This window comes from Trichomycterus rosablanca, chromosome 4, assembly GCF_030014385.1.
Source record: "Trichomycterus rosablanca isolate fTriRos1 chromosome 4, fTriRos1.hap1, whole genome shotgun sequence".
Taxonomy (NCBI): Eukaryota; Metazoa; Chordata; class Actinopteri; order Siluriformes; family Trichomycteridae; genus Trichomycterus; species Trichomycterus rosablanca.
Window position 1 is genome coordinate 15,740,847 of NC_085991.1, and position 20,862 is coordinate 15,761,708.

Sequence of the window (20,862 nt, forward strand, 5' to 3'; positions counted from 1 at the left end):
AAGGGAGGAGGGCTTCACCTGGTTTAGTGGTGATGGCACCAGAGCCTCCCGAATCGACTATGTTTTTACAAGAGACTGCCCGCCAACCGATGCTACATTGACCCCCCTTTTCTTTTCAGATCACGCTATGCTTTCCTGCACTCTTTCCTTCCCAACCCAGGGGACCGTAGGGGGAGGGCTGTGGAAGCTGAACTGCTCCCTGTTGCAGGATGAGGAGGTGGTTAGGTGCTACAGGGAGCGGTTCAGCTCCTGGCAGACCCTCCAAGACTTTTATGACTCTAGGGCACAGTGGTGGGAGATGGTGAAAGACAGGACAAGGACGTTTTTTAAAAAGGTAGGGAAAACTAAAAAAGATAAAGAAAAAAGGTGCATGATGGGGCTGCAGAAAAGACTACAGAGGTATTTTAATCTTTTAAATAAAGGTTTTGATTTTAGTGAGGAAATTAAAGAAGTAAAAAGGGAAATGTCTGTTTTAACTGAAATAAAGAGTAAAGGAACTATTTTAAGAAGTAAAGAAAGAGAGATAGAGGAAGGAGAAAGATGTACACGGTACTTTTTCAAGAAAATAATATCAAAAGGGGGAGGAATAACAAAATTAATAGAAGGAGGAAGGGAGATTAACAAGATGGAGGAGATTGTAAAAACTGTGGAAAGTTTTTATGAGAATCTATATGATGTAAAAAGTGTACACAAAGAAACAATGGAGGAGGTTTTAAGTTCTTTCGACAAATTTTTAAACAGTAAGAGGGTTTTAACAGAAGATTTTACCATTTTAGAAATGACAAAATGTCTTAAAGGTTTTAAAAATGGAAAATCTCCGGGAGAGGATGGACTCCCCGTGGAATTTTATACAACATTTTGGGACATTTTAGCTACGGACCTCTTGACTGTTTTTAAAGAATTTGAAAGACTGGACCGACTTCCAGACAGTTTTAGGGTAGGGATAGTTTCTTTATTGCACAAAAAAGGTGACAAGACAGACTTAAGAAACTGGAGACCTATTACTCTTTTAAATTTTGACTGTAAGCTTTTTAGCAAACTTTTATCACGACGAATGTCAACAGTTTTGGAGGACGTGATCCACCCGGATCAAGTCTGCGCCGTCCCAGGAAGGAGGATCACGGACAGCCTAGTGCTGATCCGAGACGTCATCTGTTTTGCGAGAGACAGAAACATTCGATTATTAGTCCTAAATTTAGATTTTGAGAAAGCTTTTGATCGGGTCTCGCACCAGTACCTGTTCCAGGTACTGCAAAAGATGGGTTTCCCAGGGAGGTTTCTAGAGTGGGTGGGATTGCTGTATAAAGACATCAACAGCAAAGTTCTTGTTAATGGGCACCTGACAAAAGCGATCAATATTCGCTCTGGCGTTCGTCAGGGGTGTCCGTTATCCCCACTCCTGTTCGCGGCTTGTATTGAGCCGCTGGCGCAGATCTTGAGAAGGGATAAATGGATCAGAGGATTTGACCTGCCAGGCGGACTGACGGCGACCTGTACATTATACATGGACGACGTTACGCTTTTATGTTCGGACGTTTTAGTGGCCCAGAGAGCATTGGAATTGACTGACTGGTACGGACGGGCCTCGGGCGCTAAGCTCAATCGGAGCAAGTCCGAGGCCCAGCTCTTTGGGCCGTGGGGAGACATACAAACCGACCTGGACGTGGATTTTAAAGAAACTGATATTACAATTTTAGGCATCAAATTTGACAGAGAGGGAGGTGGACGGGGTAACTGGACTGACGTGTTAGGGAAAGTCAGGCAACGACTGGGGTTTTGGGGACTGAGACGAATGACAATCGAAGGCAAAGTTTTAATATTTAAATCTGTGATTTTACCTTTGCTTTTATTGTTGTGTTCTGTTTTTAGTCCCCCCAGACCTTTTATTATACAGGTGGAGAGAGCGGTTTTTTATTTCCTGTGGGGGTCCAAGTGGGAGCGACTCAGAAGAGAGGTGGTGAAGAAAAGACCAGACAATGGAGGGAAGGGGCTCCCAGACCCCCACCTGTTTTTAACCAGCAAATTCACCGCACTACACATTACCTATGCGACGACCCCATCCAGAGAGAACAAGACGGCCAGCATGGTGAAATTCTGGATGGGGTCGTACCTGAGAAGATTGCGCATTTTAAAACCTGATCTTAGAACCCCAGTGGCTTTTAATTTGTCAAAAGAATATGATTTTATTAGAAAGTTTTTAAAGAAGTTTGATTTAGAAAAGGAGGATGTCACCATTTTAACTGACGCTAAATCCATTCTCTCTGTTGTGCAGGACCGGGAAGAAGTGAGTCCCGTCCCAGGCCTCACTCTGAGTGAGGCCAGAAGAGTGTGGAGGAACGCGGCCCACCCCGCCCTCCCGAACAAACTAAAAGATCTGACGTGGATGGCGGCTCATGAGATCCTCCCGGCCAGGGCCGTGATGCACTCCCGGGGGATGGCAACGAATCCCACGTGCCCACGGTTTGGGTGTGGCGAGCCAGAAACCGTGCGGCATGTGCTCTGGGAGTGCAGCGTGGCGAGGGACCTGTGGGCCAGAACTGGCCCGCTACAATGCCCGAGCCTACCAGCAGGGGAGGTCCACCCGCGAGTTTACCGGCTAGCGGTGAACGGGGTGGGTCAGGGTGTCGAAAAATTGCCAGCCGCCGAGTTCACTACGCTCTGGCTCACCCTTACCAGCGTGACAGCCGCCTTGTGGACCTCCCGCGACCTGCTGGTGGGGAAGCGAGTGACGGTGCCCCTGCACGCGTTGGAGCGGCTGGCAACATCGTCGCGGCAGGAGGCGCTGCGCGTCGCCAATCGGAGGAGGGGGCTGGGGTCACACGCAGGGGGGTCCAGACCACCACGGGCGATGGCTCCCGTCAATGCACCGCCAATTGATCACGAGAAGGACGGAGCATCGGGCACAGGGTGAGGATCTCCGCTGAGCTGCAGAACGTGACACCGGACTCGACGGAGGAGCGGGGTGGTGCAAGGAGGACGAGGACTCACCCCGGTCCTGCAAAGAGGAGCATGTTTTACCTGCGTTCTTTTACCGGACTTTTATTGGACTTTTTAAACCGATATTATTCTTCACTTTTAAAACCAGATGAACTTTTAACATACGAGAAATAAAGCTTTTAAATGTTCTTTTACCTGCGAATATTTTATGTAAACAAAAGCTTATATCAATTGTGAAAAGTATGTTTTATTGTTTTTTTATGTGAAGATGTGTATTAATTTTTAAATGAAAAATTATTTTAAATTTTGAATGAAAATTGTTTTAATTTTTGAATGGAAAATGTTGTAATGTAAGAAATGGTGACAATAAAACTTTTTCGAAAGAAAAAATCTGTTCTTATCAGTTTAATATCTGATACGTCCTCTACCCGAGGACCATATATTAAATGGATTTTTAGGCCCGGGAGTCGGAAGAGGGGCTTGCTCCGTCCACTCCACGCATCGACCAGGTATTGCATTGCCTCCTGGCACGGTGCACCCTCATAAACGGTCAAACGAAAGAGAAATTGACGAATGCTGGTGACTGGCCCCTGCTGGAAAGCTGTTGGGATTAGGGGTACGGCGCCTTAGACCTTTGCCTAGCCTAGGCCCGGGGTTTCCTCAGTCCTTTTGCGCTAGGGAGTCCCCCTTTTCCCGCTTTTTCATTTTCCCTCCATTTTACTTAAAAAAAAAAAAAAAAAAGGCGAAAGACTTAATTTTCCCCCACCCTGTGTTTCTCCAGGCAAAGGCTGTGCTGCCTCGTCACCCACCCGACGACCCAAGGGCGCTTTTGCTGCAGGTTTTCGTCGCTCTACCTCGAGCCCTCTTCCTTGAGCGGCCGGTGGCCTACGGAGGCCCGGGCGACCGGCGAGCAGGGCTGGAGTTTCTCTTCATTCACGTACAAATCTTTCGCCTTTTACTAAAGATTTCCGTGGAGAGGAACGTTGACAAGTTCAACTTATTTTTTGAAGGCTTTGTCTTTGCAAAGCTGCTCTTTTGCTGGTGGAATGACAGAAGGTGTGTGGGCGTGAAGGCGGCCGGTCAGCGCCGTCCACTAGTCCGGGCCCTCAAAAGGTAGGGCCCGTGGCCCGGCGCCTATTTCAGGTTATCGCTTCTCGGCCTTTTGGCTAAGATCAAGTGTAGTATCTGTTCTTATCAGTTTAATATCTGATACGTCCTCTATCCGAGGACCATATATTAAATGGATTTTTAGGCCTGGGAGTCGGAAGAGGGGCTTGCTCCGTCCACTCCACGCATCGACCAGGTATTGCATTGCCTCCTGGCACGGTGCACCCTCATAAACGGTCAAACGAAAGAGTAATTGACGAATGCTGGTGACTGGCCCCTGCTGGAAAGCTGTTGGGATTAGGGGTACGGCGCCTTAGACCTTTGCCTAGCCTAGGCCCGTGGTTTCCTCGGTCCTTTTGCGCTAGGGAGTCCCCCTTTTCCCGCTTTTTCATTTTCATTCCATTTTACTTAAAAAAAAAAGAAAAAAAGGCGAAAGACTTAATTTTCCCCCACCCTGTGTTTCTCCAGGCAAAGGCTGTGCTGCCTCGTCACCCACCCGACGACCCAAGGGCGCTTTTGCTGCAGGTTTTCGTCGCTCTACCTCGAGCCCTCTTCCTTGAGCGGCCGGTGGCCTACGGAGGCCCGGGCGACCGGCGAGCAGGGCTGCAGTTTCTCTTCATTCACGTACAAATCTTTCGCCTTTTACTAAAGATTTCCGTGGAGAGGAACGTTGACAAGTTCAACTTATTTTTTGAAGGCTTTGTCTTTGCAAAGCTGCTCTTTTGCTGGTGGAATGACAGAAGGTGTGTGGGCGTGAAGGCGGCCGGTCAGCGCCGTCCACTAGTCCGGGCCCTCAAAAGGTAGGGCCCGTGGCCCGGCGCCTATTTCAGGTTATCGCTTCTCGGCCTTTTGGCTAAGATCAAGTGTAGTATCTGTTCTTACCATGCACAGAGAGGGCGACAGACGGCCGGCCAGGTTGGCGCGGCTACGACATTCTGTACGGATCGAAATCTGCAGGGAGGCGACTGAGGAAAGAAGAAGAAAATTTGGATGGGACTGGATCGTACAAGACCTGCTTAGAGCCAGATGTGCAGTTACAGCAGACCAGATTTATTGTCTATAAGACTTCTCGACGGCTGGTTTTTTGGACATTACTTTTGTTTCCTTCAAGGATTGCACAACGTTTTTTGACCTCTGCTCCAAGAGAATGGAGGACGAGGACCTGCGAGACATACGCCTGGTGCCGCTGTTCGCTATGGAGGAGATACCAGTGACGGTACACATGTACAACCCCTTTGTGCCAGATGATGACATCAGGGCTTTCCTCTCCAGGTATTGTAACACCGTGTCACCAGGAGAGAAGGTACGTGGACGTTTTGGTATTTGGAATGGGAAGAGAAGGTTTATGGCAAAGCTAAAAGTGGATCAAACGACCACGGGAGGCTTGGTACATCCCCCAGGTAGTTTCGCAATCGGGCCCCATCGCGGGTTTTTGTACTACCCAGGCCAGCCACAGTACTGCAGAAGGTGTGGAGCCATAGGACACACTAAAGAAACCTGTGAAGGTCAGAGATGCCGCACATGTGGAGGGGAGGACCACAGGACACAAGAATGTGGGGCTCCCAAGACATGCAGCATATGTGGAAGTGAGGAACATCTCTACAGACGTTGCCCAGCGCGAGGAGGACTCTTTGCAAGTTTATTTGCTGAGGACTTTGAGGAAATGGGGTTCAGGAAAGAGAGTGAACGCGCGGAGCTGGAAAAGGCGGGAAAAATGCAAGAGAGAAAGAACAAAGAGGCAGAGAGTGTAGACCAGATGGGGGAGGAGACAGACAGCCGAAAAGAAACCGGAGAAGGAGGTGAAAAAGAGCGGGAATCCAGGAGAACAAAGAAAAAAGGAGAAAGAGGACCAGAGAAAGAAACAAACGGAATAGAGGGAACCCAGGAAAACTTAAGCTCAAGTGAGGAACAGATTTTCTGGACACCAACAGGGTTAGAGGCGGCACTGGAAGGGCTAGAAGAGACTCTACAAAGAGAAAGCCCGGACTGGGCTATGGCAATGGAGATGCAGGAACTGGAACAACAACAGGAAAAAGGGGAGGAGAAAGAGAGCAAGCATGCTAATAGCAAGCAAACACGACCAAAGGAGGCAACAGAGGAAGGGAGAGAGAAGAAAAGAACAAAATTGGAGGTGAGAGAGGAGATTGAAACAAGTCGAGAAGAGGAGATGAGGACAATGAGCAAATCTGAAAGCGAGGATCAAGGAGAGGAGGAAATGCTGCTACAGAGAAGGACTAGGGAGAAAATAAAAGGACCAAAATGAGCATATGTAAAAGAGTAAAAAGGAAAACTGAGATATGGAGCGTAAAAGAAGAGACTTTTGATTTATTAATGGGGATGGGGTTGGCAGATTGTTTAAATGTATTATTATTTAGTTACAAAACCGACCAAATATGGACTGTGGTTTTAGGGAGGATTATTATTTTAATTAAATTAATCAAATGGAAAGGAAATTGAAAATAGGGACCTTTAATGCGCGAGGACTGAAAAATACAAAGAAAAGGAAAATGGTTTTCAGTTTTTTAGAAGATTTAAGTTTGGACATTTGTTTTATTCAGGAGGCGCACCTGAAGGATTCGGAGGATGTTAAAGCGTTCCAAAGGGACTGGCGAGGAGGGAAATCAGTGTGGTCCATAGGGGGGGTACACTCAAGTGGAGTTGGGATATTGTTTAAGGGATGGGGAAAGAGTTTAAGAGAAGTGTTAGAAGTAGAAGCTGGGAGGCTGGTGGCGGTTGATATAAGTTGGGAGGGGATAAAAATGAGAATAATAAATATATATGGACCACAAAAGCCACAAGAGAGAAAGAGCTTCTATGAAGAGGTTAATTTGTTGGGAGCAACAAATGATTTTTTGGTTGTTGGGGTGGACTTTAATGTTAATTTGGAAGGAGGGGGAGAAAAGAAGGAGCTAGTGCAGAGTTGGGTGAAAAGCCATAAATTGGTGGATGTGATGGAGAAGGTAGGAAAGAGGGGTGCAACCTGGAGGAACACGAGAGGGGATGAAAGCAGGTTAGATACAATATATGTTAGCAAGGGAATGGAGCTAGTGGCGGGGGAAGCGAGGGAGGTGGATTTTTCAGATCACGACATAATTATAGCAGAAGTAAAGGTGGATGGGAGGGGGTTCGGGAAGGGATTCTGGAAACTTAATGTAAGAGTCTTGGAGGAACAGGAGGAGGAAGAGGAGTTCCAAATATTTTGGGAGGGAGTAAGAGGAACGAAAGGGTTATATGGGGGGATAACAGAGTGGTGGGAACAGGCGAAGGGAAGGATAAAGAAATGGGGGATCAGGAAGAGTAGAGAAAGAATAAAGGAGGAGAGGGAGAATCTAAGAAGGATGTGGAGGGAGATAGAGATAGAGAAGCAGAAAGAAAATGAAGGAATAGAGACTGACAAGGTGAGAATACAAAATATAAAGAAACAAATTAGGGCGGTATATGAGAAAAGTACAGGGTACATAGGGAGTACTTGTATGAGGTGATGGAGAAGATGGGGATGGGAGAAAACATAATACAGTGGATTAGGGCATTATATACAAGGGCAAATTGTAGGGTAAATATTAACGGACATATAGGACCAGTATTCGAAGCAAGGGCGGGGATAAGACAGGGATGTCCACTATCCCCACTACTATTTGTAATTTACATGGAGCCAATGGCAGAGGCGATTAGGAAGGACGAGGAGATTCTAGGAGTGTGGGTACCAGGCGCGAAGGGATACAGGGTAAAACTGTCACAGTATGCGGACGACATGACCATATTAGGTAGGACAGACAGGGACGTAGAGAGGGTGCTGGAAATAGTAGAGAGGTTCGGGAAAGGATCAGGGGCAGAATTAAACAGGGAAAAATCAAAGGTTAAATTTTTTGGGGCGATGAAGGATAGGAAGGATACGGTAGGGGGACTGCTGAGAAATGAAGGACCGATTAAAATTTTAGGGATTAAATTTGAGAGGGAAGGGTCGGCGGGAATAAACTGGGAAGAAAGATTAAATAAAATGAAGAAAAGGTTAGGAATGTGGGCTGAGAGAAAACTATCGCTCATCGGTAAAAGCTTAATAGTGAAGGCTGAAATATTGCCAGCGCTGTTGTATATAGCTTATGTGTACCCGCCGCCGGTGAGTATAAGCAAATGGGTGCAAAGGGAAACATTCCGCTTCATGTGGGGTGGGAGGTACGAATATGTCGCAAGGGAAATCATGTACAGAAAAATCGAGGAGGGAGGAAGGGGGGTCATGGATGTGGTGCTAAAGCTACAGTGTGTACATGTAGCGAGCATCATGTCAGAACTGGAGAAAGAGGGAGAACATCCGGCGTGGTATTTTAAAAGACTATATTTTGCATATCAGGCAAGAGGGATAATGAAATGGGATAATAGCGGGACAAAATCAGAACAGATGCCCTGGCATTATGCGCAGGCTGCTAAATGGATCAAAAAGAACCCAGAAGGAAAAGAAAGGGAAATATGTACAAACCATAAAAGGTTGTACCAGAAGGTAAGAGAAAGAAGGGTAAGAGAGAGTGGGGTTAAAGTCCAAACAGAGATAAAGTGGACAAGGATACAGCCACTAGGATTAGAAAACAAGTTAAAAGACTTAAACTGGATTATGGCACACAGAAGGATGTCAGTAAGGGAAACAATGCACAGACATGGGATAAGCAAAGAAAAAACATGTCCAAGGGAGGGATGTATAGAAGAAGAAACCATCTATCACGCATTCTGGGAGTGTGGGGTAGCAAAAAAGGTATGGGAGGAAACATAGGAATGGTTAAGAAAGATAAGGAAAGGATTTAGGGTAACATGGGACATAGTAGACAAGGGACTGGGAGGAATGGGGACGGGAAGAAGTAGATTACTGGTGTGGCTAACAATCAGTCTGGTCAAAAGAGGGATCTGGGAGGACAGGTTAGAGGAGGTAAAAGGAAGGAAGGGAGGGGGAGCAATAGGGATAATCAAAAGGGTGGAGGGAGAGGTCAAAATAGGAATGAAGGAGGATGAAACAGTGTTGGGAAAACAACAAGGGAAGGAGAAGTGGGGAGAACTATGGAACATGTGGATGGTGAATGTAAGAAGGACTTGATAATAAATGAGGTGATCGTGGTGGGTAGTGTAAAATGCAAAAAGAATGTAAAATGTAAAAAGTATGTAAAATTTGAAAGAAATGTAAAGATGCTTGTTTGAATGAATGGAAATAAAATTTTGTAAAAAAAAAAAAAAAAAAAAAAAAAAAAAAATCTGTTCTTATCAGTTTAATATCTGATACGTCCTCTACCTGAGGACCATATATTAAATGGATTTTTAGGCCTGGCAGTCGGAAGAGGGGCTTGCTCCGTCCACTCCACGCATCGACCAGGTATTGCATTGCCTCCTGGCACGGTGCACCCTCATAAACGGTCAAACGAAAGAGTAATTGACGAATGCTGGTGACTGGCCCCTGCTGGAAAGCTGTTGGGATTAGGGGTACGGCGCCTTAGACCTTTGCCTAGCCTAGGCCCGGGGTTTCCTCGGTCCTTTTGCGCTAGGGAGTCCCCCTTTTCCCGCTTTTTCATTTTCCCTCCATTTTACTTAAAAAAAAAAAAGAAAAAGGCGAAAGACTTAATTTTCCCCCACCCTGTGTTTCTCCAGGCAAAGGCTGTGCTGCCTCGTCACCCACCCGACGACCCAAGGGCGCTTTTGCTGCAGGTTTTCGTCGCTCTACCTCGAGCCCTCTTCCTTGAGCGGCCGGTGGCCTACGGAGGCCTGGGCGACCGGCGAGCAGGGCTGGAGTTTCTCTTCATTCACGTACAAATCTTTCGCCTTTTACTAAAGATTTCCGTGGAGAGGAACGTTGACAAGTTCAACTTATTTTTTGAAGGCTTTGTCTTTGCAAAGCTGCTCTTTTGCTGGTGGAATGACAGAAGGTGTGTGGGCGTGAAGGCGGCCGGTCAGCGCCATCCACTAGTCCGGACCCTCAAAAGGTAGGGCCCGTGGCCCGGCGCCTATTTCAGGTTATCGCTTCTCTGCCTTTTGGCTAAGATCAAGTGTGATGTCGAGAGACGGAGCGAACAGGCCGGCCAGAGTGGTGCGGCTTCGAAATACGGTCAGATTCGAGCTTTGTGGAGATGCGTCGGAGGAAGTGAAGAATCGTTTTGGACGAGATTGGGTGGTGATCCGGATTCTACGAGGACTATGCAACGTGGAAACAGCAGCGGTCTTCTGCTTGCAATACTTCTCAACATCAGCGAGATTCATCGATGTTACAATGGTATCGCTTCAAGATTGCCACAAGCTTTTCAGTAAGTGCAGCAGCGACCTTGAACATCCGGCACTTCTGGGAATTAGAGCTGCGCCGCTGTTTGCCAACGAGGAAATCCCAATGATTGTTCACCTCTACAACCCTTACGTGGAGGAAGAAAATATCCGGGCCTTCTTATCAAGGTACTGTGCATCAGTTTCAACTGGCGAGAGGCTGAAGGATCGTTTTGGAATTTGGACTGGAAGGCGACGTTACAACGTCCTGCTGAGGGAGGATCCGGCTGGAGGCATACAACACCCACCTGGCAGTTTTGCCATCGGTCCACACAGAGGATATCTGCACTACCCAGGTCAACCGATCTACTGCAGGCGCTGTGGGGCTCTGGGTCATACCAAAGATTCCTGCCAGGGCCTCAGATGCAGATTCTGTGGGCAGGAGGGACACATAGCGGCGAACTGCACAGCGCCTCGAACCTGTAGCCTTTGTGGGAGCGAGGCCCACCTGTATCGGGGCTGTCCGTTAAGGGACAACACCTTTGCAAGCCTGTTTTCTGGAAACCCAAGAATGGAGGATGAAGATTATACCCAGGCACTGGGCAACAAAACAACAAATCAGACTGGAGAAGGTGAGGCCTTGACAGAGATGCAGGCGGAAGCAGAGGAGGGAGAAGGAGATGCAGTAGTGGAGGAAACAATGGAATCTGGAAAGGGAAAGGAGTCGGAGACCAACCCTGCAGAACCACAAGACACCGAAACATCGACAGATCCCACAACCAGCCACAGCTCACTAACTTGGGGAGAAAGAGTGGAGAAAGAGAACAAAGAGAAAGGCAATAACCAGAACAAACACCACCACAAGGATCCACGGAGAGAAAACGCTGATGAGACAACAATTGAAATGGAAAGCGAGCAGCAAGGTCCGACAAGGCGACGAATCCCAAGCAAGGAAGAAGGACAAAGTGGCAAGGCAAAAAGGAGCAAAAAAGGAACACACCAAACGGATAAGGAAAAAGACAGAATATGAGAACAAAGGCAAGACTATACAGCTTCTTGGGCCTGGAAAATGAAATGGAGTCCCTAAGTTCGGAGGAGAGCGGGAAGGACAACGATGAAGGAAAAATCAGTCGGAAAGGAGCTGGAGAACAAAAGAAGAAGTAAGCGTTCAAAGTAGAAAAAGAGAGAGAAGTAATTGGAGAAACAATAGGGAAAATGAGAACAAGAACATGTAGAAAGGAAAATAAATCTGAAGATATGGAAGGAAAACTTACATTAGTAACCCTGAATGCAAGGGGCATGAGACAGACGGTAAGACGAATGGCAATTTTTAAGTCCTTGGAGATACTCCCACTAGATGTTGTCTTTGTCCAGGAGTGTCATCTACGAACAGAAGCAGAGGGGACTTGGTTTTCCAGAGGGTGGGAATGGGGTCCATCGGTGTGGGGGGCAGGGGAGGGAAAAGGGGATGGGGTAGGAATATTGTTTAAAAGTTTCGATTTTGTAGTAAGCAAAACAGTAGTGGCAGTACCAGGGAGAATCCTTTATACTGATGGAACTTGGAGAGGGGTGCCGTTTAGAGCTATTTGCATCTACGCTCCAGCAACTCGAGGCAGGAGAAGGGGTTTCTTCCGAGAGCTAGAGCCACTCCTTCAAACCAACAGAGTCCTGTGGGTAGGGGGGGACCTGAATACCAACTTAGAAGAGGAGATAGAGCTGAAGGAAATTCTTAAAGGGGCCAGGCTTTTAGATACAGCAAAAACATCAGAAGATAGGGAGAGAGCAACGTGGAGGAATTCGAGAGGGAATGCCTCACGATTGGATTATATAATGGTACAGGAAGGCACAAAGGTTGACAGTTACAGAGTAGAGCCACATTGGTGTACAGATCACTGTCTAGTGAGCATTACGGTAAGGATAGAAAAGGGAAGGAGAGGACCAGGTCTATGGAAACTAAACATAACATATCTACAGGATCAGAACTTCTGCCAGACCTTTAGGTCACTGTATGTTGGGTGGCAAGCCTTGAAAGGACTTTACAAGACATGGGCGGAATGGTGGGAACACTTGAAAACCAAGGTGCGGATTTTCTGCCAACAGTGGGGAAGGCAGAAGGCAAGAAAAGAAAGGGAGAAGGTAGCCCGATGGTCAAGGGTCTTGCAGGGTGCATGGAGGGAAGGCAATATAGAAGGAAGCAGGGTGGCTAGAATGAACCTAAAAGAGCACTTCACTACAGAGGCATGGCGTTTTTGTGGTCTGGCAGGCCAACAAAAACTGCTCTTTGATGAGCGGCCAACAAGATACTTTTTCAACACGGTAAGAACGCGGCAAAAAAGAGCCCACATGAGTAGGTTTAAAGTAGGGGATCATTTAATGACATCTAAAGAGGAAATGCTTGAAGTGGTGGCAACCTTTTACAAAGACCTTTTCCGGGAGAGGTCTATGGATGAACAGGAGGCAGCCAGTTTCCTTAAGGGCATTAGTCAAGAACTTACTCAGAAAGACCGCGCAAAATTGGAGGCCGACATCACAGAAAATGAATTAGAGCAGGCCATTGCCACCCTGAAGGGTGGGGTAGCCCCAGGGGGCGACGGACTGCCGGCCGAGTGGTATAGAGCTTTCTGGTCGGTTGTGGGTCCGGACCTCATGCAGATCTATAGGGAGGCAATAAAGGAGGGAATTCTTCCCCCATCGTTGAGGACAGGGCATATTACAATTCTGCATAAGAAGGGTGACAGGGCAGATCTGGCCAACTGGAGGCCGATCACGCTCCTCACTACCGACTACAAGATCTTGGCAAAGGTTTTGACGCTGCGTCTGAGAGGCGTGATCGGTACAGTAGTGCACCCAGACCAAACATGCGGAGTACCTGGACGGTCGCACAGCCTGAATATCTCACTGGTTAGAGATGCAATAGCCTGGGCACAGCAACGCAATCTGCCTTTAGCAATCCTGGGATTAGACCAGGAAAAGGCTTTCGACCATGTCAGCCACCAGTTTCTGTTCGCCACCCTCAATAAAATGGGGTTTGGCCCTTCGTATGTGTCATGGGTGCGCCTCCTCTACAAGGGCGCTACAAGCCGAGTAAACGTGAACGGATACTATTCGGAAGGAGTAGAACAAGCAGGTGGAGTAAGGCAGGGCTGTCCACTTTCCCCACTGCTGTACATCATCTTTCTTGAACCACTCATGGCACGACTACGAGCAGAGCCCAAATTCGTAGGACTCCATATCCCAGGTGGGAAAGGTGTGCAAGCCAAAGTGTCAGCATATGCAGATGATGCCACCCTTTTCATGAGTTCAGAAGGGGATTTCCAGATAGTAGAGCAGACACTTATAAAATTTTCCAAGGCTACCGGGGCACGGGTGAACAAAGCAAAGTCAACAGTACTAGGTACAGGCGCATGGCGAGGTAGGCAGGAGGTGCCAGGCGGTTTTCCCATGTGCCAAGATGGGATCCGGATCTTGGGAGTGCAGTTCTGGAAAGAGGGAAGTGCTATAAAAAATTGGGAAGCAAAACTAGCAAAGGTAAGACAAAAAATAAAGATGGGCAACAAGAGATTTATCTCTGACAGGGAGAGTGGCAGCGATAAACAGCGACGTCTTCGCAACCCTAGTCCACCTGGCCTACGCGTTTCCTGTTCCCTTCTGGACAGGGAGGCGACTTGAGCGCCTATTTTTTGATTTCATATGGGGAGGAAGATGCGAGTGGGTAGCAAGAGGCATAATGTACCAGGAAACAGCTAAAGGCGGGAGAGGAGTAGTGTGTGCCCCCTTAAAACTAGCAGCCTTGTACCTGGCCAATGCAGCAAAATTGACACAAGGTGACGAAGGTCACAATGCGACGCTCCTTGCCAGATTCTGGCTGGGCTTTAGCTTGCGAAAGGTGGTCCCCTGGAGAGGCACAGAACCATGGTCGGTGGACTACCCTGAACACTACAAAAAAGTAGTAAGCCTCATAAGAAACAACAAATGGTGTCTGTCAGGCAAGCTCATCATGAACCACAGATGCCTGTATGAAAGGTGGAGGGAGGAACACATTGGAGGATTGAATCTGGAAAAGCCACGAACAGACATCGATTGGGAAGCACTTCAGCCAAAGTGGCTGGACGGGAAGAGCAGAGACCTACATTGGTTAACGGCCTTGAGAAGATTACCGGTTAGAGAACGAATGTTCCGCCATGGGTGTAGTGGTACATCGAGATGCCCACTGGGGTGTGGAGGGGAAGAAACCGTGGAGCATGCCATGTGGTCATGTCCAGTAGTGGCCCAGCTCTGGGACTCAAAATGGGAATTTCAAAATGGTGGCCGGAAAAACGCGAAAGTCAATTAAACCGAGACCTGGTCCTCTGGGGTACAAAAGCAAATAAATCAGCTAATCTGTGGATCGCAATATCTGAAGCGAAAAAAGCACTATGGGGGAGGCGATGCGAGTTTATTCGAAAGCAGGCACAAAAGGGGCAACTGAACCTTTTCCATACGGTTTTGTACAAGTACAAAGAAGTGGTCTGGTTAAAAGAACAGGGAAAGAAACAAAGCAGTGTAGGCAAAGATCCAGAAGAACAACAAAATTCTGGTAAACTAAGTTAAAAACTGCAAAATCGAAACTTGACGATGAGGTGGTGGGACTAGGGTGAGACAAAGTCACAAAATGTCTGTAAGTAACACCAAATGTAATTAAATGTAATGTAATAATGTAAAGCAATGAAATGAAATGCAATGTAAGTATGAATGGAAATATGCACGTTTTTCAATAAAAAAAAAAAAAAAAAATCTGTTCTTATTCTGTCCCTTTTAAATGACTTAAAGTCAGATGTGTTTTTACTGCAAGAGTGTGCTTTGCCGTTCTTGAAATCATACAGAGATTGGGAGCAGCGGTGGGCTGGGACTACAGCCGAGCCGACGGTGTTGCCATTTTAATCAAAAACCCCAATATCTTGGTGAAGGGCAGCACGGTGGTGAGAGACGGACGAGCGCTTTTAACTAATCTGACTTTTTTAGGAAGGGATTTTAACATTCTTAATGTGTATGGTTTTAATGATAAAAATGACAGGCACGATCTTTTAGAGGACCTGCAGCCCCACATGCTGGGGAGGGTTCCTTTAGTGGTGGGAGGGGATTTTAATTGTGTTTTAACAAAGCAAGACAGAAGGAGAGTAGGGGAAGATTTTAAACTTGACAAAACATCGGTTTTATTGCAGGGTTTAGTGAGAGATTTTAACTTAGTCGACTGTTTTAAGAAAGTGCATCCAAGGGAGGAGGGCTTCACCTGGTTTAGTGGTGATGGCACCAGAGCCTCCCGAATCGACTATGTTTTTACAAGAGACTGCCCGCCAACCGATGCTACATTGACCCCCCTTTTCTTTTCAGATCACGCTATGCTTTCCTGCACTCTTTCCTTCCCAACCCAGGTGACCGTAGGGGGAGGGCTGTGGAAGCTGAACTGCTCCCTGTTGCAGGATGAGGAGGTGGTTAGGTGCTACAGGGAGCAGTTCAGCTCCTGGCAGACCCTCCAAGACTTTTATGACTCTAGGGCACAGTGGTGGGAGATGGTGAAAGACAGGACAAGGACGTTTTTTAAAAAGGTAGGGAAAACTAAAAAAGATAAAGAAAAAAGGTGCATGATGGGGCTGCAGAAAAGACTACAGAGGTATTTTAATCTTTTAAATAAAGGTTTTGATTTTAGTGAGGAAATTAAAGAAGTAAAAAGGGAAATGTCTGTTTTAACTGAAATAAAGAGTAAAGGAACTATTTTAAGAAGTAAAGAAAGAGAGATAGAGGAAGGAGAAAGATGTACACGGTACTTTTTCAAGAAAATAATATCAAAAGGGGGAGGAATAACAAAATTAATAGAAGGAGGAAGGGAGATTAACAAGATGGAGGAGATTGTAAAAACTGTGGAAAGTTTTTATGAGAATCTATATGATGTAAAAAGTGTACACAAAGAAACAATGGAGGAGGTTTTAAGTTCTTTCGACACATTTTTAAACAGTAAGAGGGTTTTAACAGAAGATTTTACCATTTTAGAAATGACAAAATGTCTTAAAGGTTTTAAAAATGGAATTTTATACAACATTTTGGGACATTTTAGCTACGGACCTCTTGACTGTTTTTAAAGAATTTGAAAGACTGGACCGACTTCCAGACAGTTTTAGGGTAGGGATAGTTTCTTTATTGCACAAAAAAGGTGACAAGACAGACTTAAGAAACTGGAGACCTATTACTCTTTTAAATTTTGACTGTAAGCTTTTTAGCAAACTTTTATCACGACGAATTTCAACAGTTTTGGAGGACGTGATCCACCCGGATCAAGTCTGCGCCGTCCCAGGAAGGAGGATCACGGACAGCCTAGTGCTGATCCGAGACGTCATCTGTTTTGCGAGAGACAGAAACATTCGATTATTAGTCCTAAATTTAGATTTTGAGAAAGCTTTTGATCGGGTCTCGCACCAGTACCTGTTCCAGGTACTGCAAAAGATGGGTTTCCCAGGGAGGTTTCTAGAGTGGGTGGGATTGCTGTATAAAGACATCAACAGCAAAGTTCTTGTAAATGGGCACCTGACAAAAGCGATCAATATTCGCTCTGGCGTTCGTCAGGGGTGTCCGTTATCCCCACTCCTGTTCGCGGCTTGTATTGAGCCGCTGGCGCAGATCTTGAGAAGGGATGAATGGATCAGAGGATTTGACCTGCCAGGCGGACTGACGGCGACCTGTACATTATACATGGACGACGTTACGCTTTTATGTTCGGACGTTTTAGCGGCCCAGAGAGCATTGGACTTGACTGACTGGTACGGACGGGCCTCGGGCGCTAAGCTCAATCGGAGCAAGTCCGAGGCCCAGCTCTTTGGGCCGTGGGGAGACATACAAACCGACCTGGACGTGGATTTTAAAGAAACTGATATTAACATTTTAGGCATCAAATTTGACAGAGAGGGAGGTGGACGGGGTAACTGGACTGACGTGTTAGGGAAAGTCAGGCAACGACTGGGGTTTTGGGGACTGAGACGAATGACAATCGAAGGCAAAGTTTTAATATTTAAATTTGTGATTTTACCTTTGCTTTTATTGTTGTGTTCTGTTTTTAGTCCCCCCAGACCTTTTATTTTACAGGTGGAGAGAGCGGTTTTTTATTTCCTGTGGGGGTCCAAGTGGGAGCGACTCAGAAGAGAGGTGGTGAAGAAAAGACCAGACAATGGAGGGAAGGGGCTCCCAGACCCCCACCTGTTTTTAACCAGCAAATTCACCGCACTACACATTACCTATGCGACGACCCCATCCAGAGAGAACAAGACGGCCAGCATGGTGAAATTCTGGATGGGGTCGTACCTGAGAAGATTGCGCATTTTAAAACCTGATCTTAGAACCCCAGTGGCTTTTAATTTGTCAAAAGAATATGATTTTATTAGAAAGTTTTAAAAGAAGTTTGATTTAGAAAAGGAGGATGTCACCATTTTAACTAACGCTAAATCCATTCTCTCTGTTGTGCAGGACCGGGAAGAAGTGAGTCCCGTCCCAGGCCTCACTCTGAGTGAGGCCAGAAGAGTGTGGAGGAACGCGGCCCACCCCGCCCTTCCGAACAAACTAAAAGATCTGACGTGGATGGCGGCTCATGAGATCCTCCCGGCCAGGGCCGTGATGCACTCCCGGGGGATGGCAACGAATCCCACGTGCCCACGGTTTGGGTGTGGCGAGCCAGAAACCGTGCGGCATGTGCTCTGGGAGTGCAGTGTGGCGAGGGACCTGTGGGCCAGAACCGGCCCGCTACAATGCCCGAGCCTACCAGCAGGGGAGGTCCACCCGCGAGTTTACCGGCTAGCGGTGAACGGGGTGGGTCAGGGTGTCGAAAAATTGCCAGCCGCCGAGTTCACTACGCTCTGGCTCACCCTTACCAGCGTGACAGCCGCCTTGTGGACCTCCCGCGACCTGCTGGTGGGGAAGCGAGTGACGGTGCCCCTGCACGCGTTGGAGCGGCTGGCAACATCGTCGCGGCAGGAGGCGCTGCGCGTCGCCAATCGGAGGAGGGGGCTGGGGTCACACGCAGGGGGGTCCAGACCACCACGGGCGATGGCTCCCGTCAATGCACCGCCAATTGATCACGAGAAGGACGGAGCATCGGGCACAGGGTGAGGATCTCCGCTGAGCTGCAGAACGTGACACCGGACTCGACGGAGGAGCGGGGTGGTGCAAGGAGGACGAGGACTCACCCCGGTCCTGCAAAGAGGAGCATGTTTTACCTGCGTTCTTTTACCGGACTTTTATTGGACTTTTTAAACCGATGTTATTCTTCACTTTTAAAACCAGATGAACTTTTAACATACGAGAAATAAAGCTTTTAAATGTTCTTTTACCTGCGAATATTTTATGTAAACAAAAGCTTATATCAATTGTGAAAAGTATGTTTTATTGTTTTTTTATGTGAAGATGTGTATTAATTATTGAATGAAAAATTATTTTAAATTTTGAATGAAAATGTTTTTAATTTTTGAATGGAAAATGTTGTAATGTAAGAAATGGTGATAATAAAACTTTTTCGAAAGAAAAAATCTGTTCTTATCATGCAGAGAGAAGGCGACAGACGGCCGGCCAGGTTGGCGCGGCTTAAACATAGCGTTAGGATCGAAATCTGCAGGGAGGTGACTGAGGAAAGAAGGAGGAGATTCGGATGGGACTGGATCGTACAAGACTTGCTTAGAACCCGATGTGCAGTTACGGCATCACAGATTTATTGTCTACAAGACTTCTCGGCAGCTGGCTTTTTGGACATTACTTTTGTTTCTTTTAAAGACTGCACAACGTTCTTTGACCTCTGTTCAAGGAGGATGGAGGACGAGGACCTGAGAGATATACGCCTGGTGCCGCTGTTTGCTATGGAGGAGATACCAGTGACGGTACACATGTACAACCCTTTTGTGCCGGATGAAGACATCAGGGCTTTCCTTTCCAGGTATTGCAACACCGTGTCACCAGGAGAGAAGGTACGTGGGCGGTTTGGTATTTGGAATGGGAAGAGAAGGTTTATGGTGAAGCTAAAGGTGGATCCAATGACCACGGGAGGTTTGGTGCATCCCCCAGGTAGCTTCGCAATTGGGCCACATCGCGGGTTTTTGTACTACCCAGGCCAGCCACAGTACTGCAGAAGGTGTGGAGCCTTAGGACACAGAAAAGAAAACTGTGAAGGCCAGAGATGTCGCACATGTGGAGGGGAGGATCACAGGACACAAGAATGTGGAGCTCCCAAGACATGCAGCATATGTGGAAGCGAGGAACATCTTTACAGACGATGCCCAGCGCAAAGAGGACTTTTTGCAAGTTTATTTGCAGAGGACTTTGAGGAAACGGGGTTCAGGAGAGAGACTGAACACGAGGAGCCAGAAAAGGCGGGAAAAATGCAGGAGAGAAAGAACAAAGAAGCAGAGACAGCAGACCAGGTGGGGGAGGAGACGGTGGAGGAGACAGACAGCCGAAAAGAAACCGGAGAAGGAGGTGAAAAAGAGCGGGAATCCAGGAGAACAAAGAAAAAAGGAGAAAGAGGACCAGAGAAAGAAACAAACGGAATAGAGGGAACCCAGGAAAACTTAAGCTCAAGTGAGGAACAGATTTTCTGGACACCAACAGGGTTAGAGGCGGCACTGGAAGGGCTAGAAGAGACTCTACAAAGAGAAAGCCCGGACTGGGCTATGGCAATGGAGATGCAGGAACTGGAACAACAACAGGAAAAAGGGGAGGAGAAAGAGAGCAAGCATGCTAATAGCAAGCAAACACGACCAAAGGAGGCAACAGAGGAAGGGAGAGAGAAGAAAAGAACAAGATTGGAGGTGAGAGAGGAGATTGAAACAAGTCGAGAAGAGGAGATGAGGACAATGAGCGAATCTGAAAGCGAGGATCAAGGAGAGGAGGAAATGCTGCTACAGAGAAGGACTAGGGAGAAAATAAAAGGACCAAAATGAGCATATGTAAAAGAGTAAAAAGGAAAACTGAGATATGGAGCGTAAAAGAAGAGACTTTTGATTTATTAATGGGGATGGGGTTGGCAGATTGTTTAAATGTATTATTATTTAGTTACAAAACCGACCAAATATGGACTGTGGTTTTAGGGAGGATTATTATTTTAATTAAATTAATCAAATGGAAAGAAAATTGAAAATAGGGACCTTTAATGCGCGAGGACTGAAAAATACAAAGAAAAGGAAAATGGTTTTCAGTTTTTTAGAAGATTTAAGTTTGGACATTTGTTTTATTCAGGAGGCGCACCTGAAGGATTCGGAGGATGTTAAAGCGTTCCAAAGGGACTGGCGAGGAGGGAAATCAGTGTGGTCCATAGGGGGGGTACACTCAAGTGGAGTTGGGATATTGTTTAAGGGATGGGGAATGAGTTTAAGAGAAGTGTTAGAAGTAGAAGCTGGGAGGCTGGTGGCGGTTGATATAAGTTGGGAGGGGATAAAAATGAGAATAATAAATATATATGGACCACAAAAGCCACAAGAGAGAAAGAGCTTCTATGAAGAGGTTAATTTGTTGGGAGCAACAAATGATTTTTTGGTTGTTGGGGTGGACTTTAATGTTAATTTGGAAGGAGGGGGAGAAAAG

The 20,862-nt window shown here is 46.8% G+C and overlaps 5 non-coding genes and 3 pseudogenes across 5 annotated transcripts; all 8 read left to right on the forward strand.

Annotated features, from left to right (window-relative positions):
• Positions 1 to 3,305: 3,305 nt before the first annotated feature.
• On the forward strand, positions 3,306 to 3,480 carry LOC134312594 (U2 spliceosomal RNA; annotated as a pseudogene).
• A 371-nt stretch (positions 3,481 to 3,851) lies between these two features.
• Positions 3,852 to 3,966, forward strand: LOC134312936 (U5 spliceosomal RNA). Its single transcript, XR_010011849.1, has one exon. It is a non-coding gene; the product is annotated as a U5 spliceosomal RNA (small nuclear RNA).
• A 117-nt stretch (positions 3,967 to 4,083) lies between these two features.
• Positions 4,084 to 4,274, forward strand: LOC134313239 (U2 spliceosomal RNA). Its single transcript, XR_010012129.1, has one exon. It is a non-coding gene; the product is annotated as a U2 spliceosomal RNA (small nuclear RNA).
• A 370-nt stretch (positions 4,275 to 4,644) lies between these two features.
• On the forward strand, positions 4,645 to 4,760 carry LOC134312947 (U5 spliceosomal RNA). Its single transcript, XR_010011858.1, has one exon. It is a non-coding gene; the product is annotated as a U5 spliceosomal RNA (small nuclear RNA).
• Positions 4,761 to 4,877: 117 nt separating this feature from the next.
• Positions 4,878 to 4,981, forward strand: LOC134312691 (U2 spliceosomal RNA; annotated as a pseudogene).
• Positions 4,982 to 9,235: 4,254 nt separating this feature from the next.
• On the forward strand, positions 9,236 to 9,431 carry LOC134312621 (U2 spliceosomal RNA). The gene has a single exon (XR_010011598.1). It is a non-coding gene; the product is annotated as a U2 spliceosomal RNA (small nuclear RNA).
• Positions 9,432 to 9,802: 371 nt separating this feature from the next.
• LOC134312937 (U5 spliceosomal RNA) lies at positions 9,803 to 9,917 on the forward strand. The gene has a single exon (XR_010011850.1). It is a non-coding gene; the product is annotated as a U5 spliceosomal RNA (small nuclear RNA).
• A 2,797-nt stretch (positions 9,918 to 12,714) lies between these two features.
• On the forward strand, positions 12,715 to 20,222 carry LOC134311849 (uncharacterized; annotated as a pseudogene).
• The last annotated feature ends 640 nt before the right edge of the window (positions 20,223 to 20,862 follow it).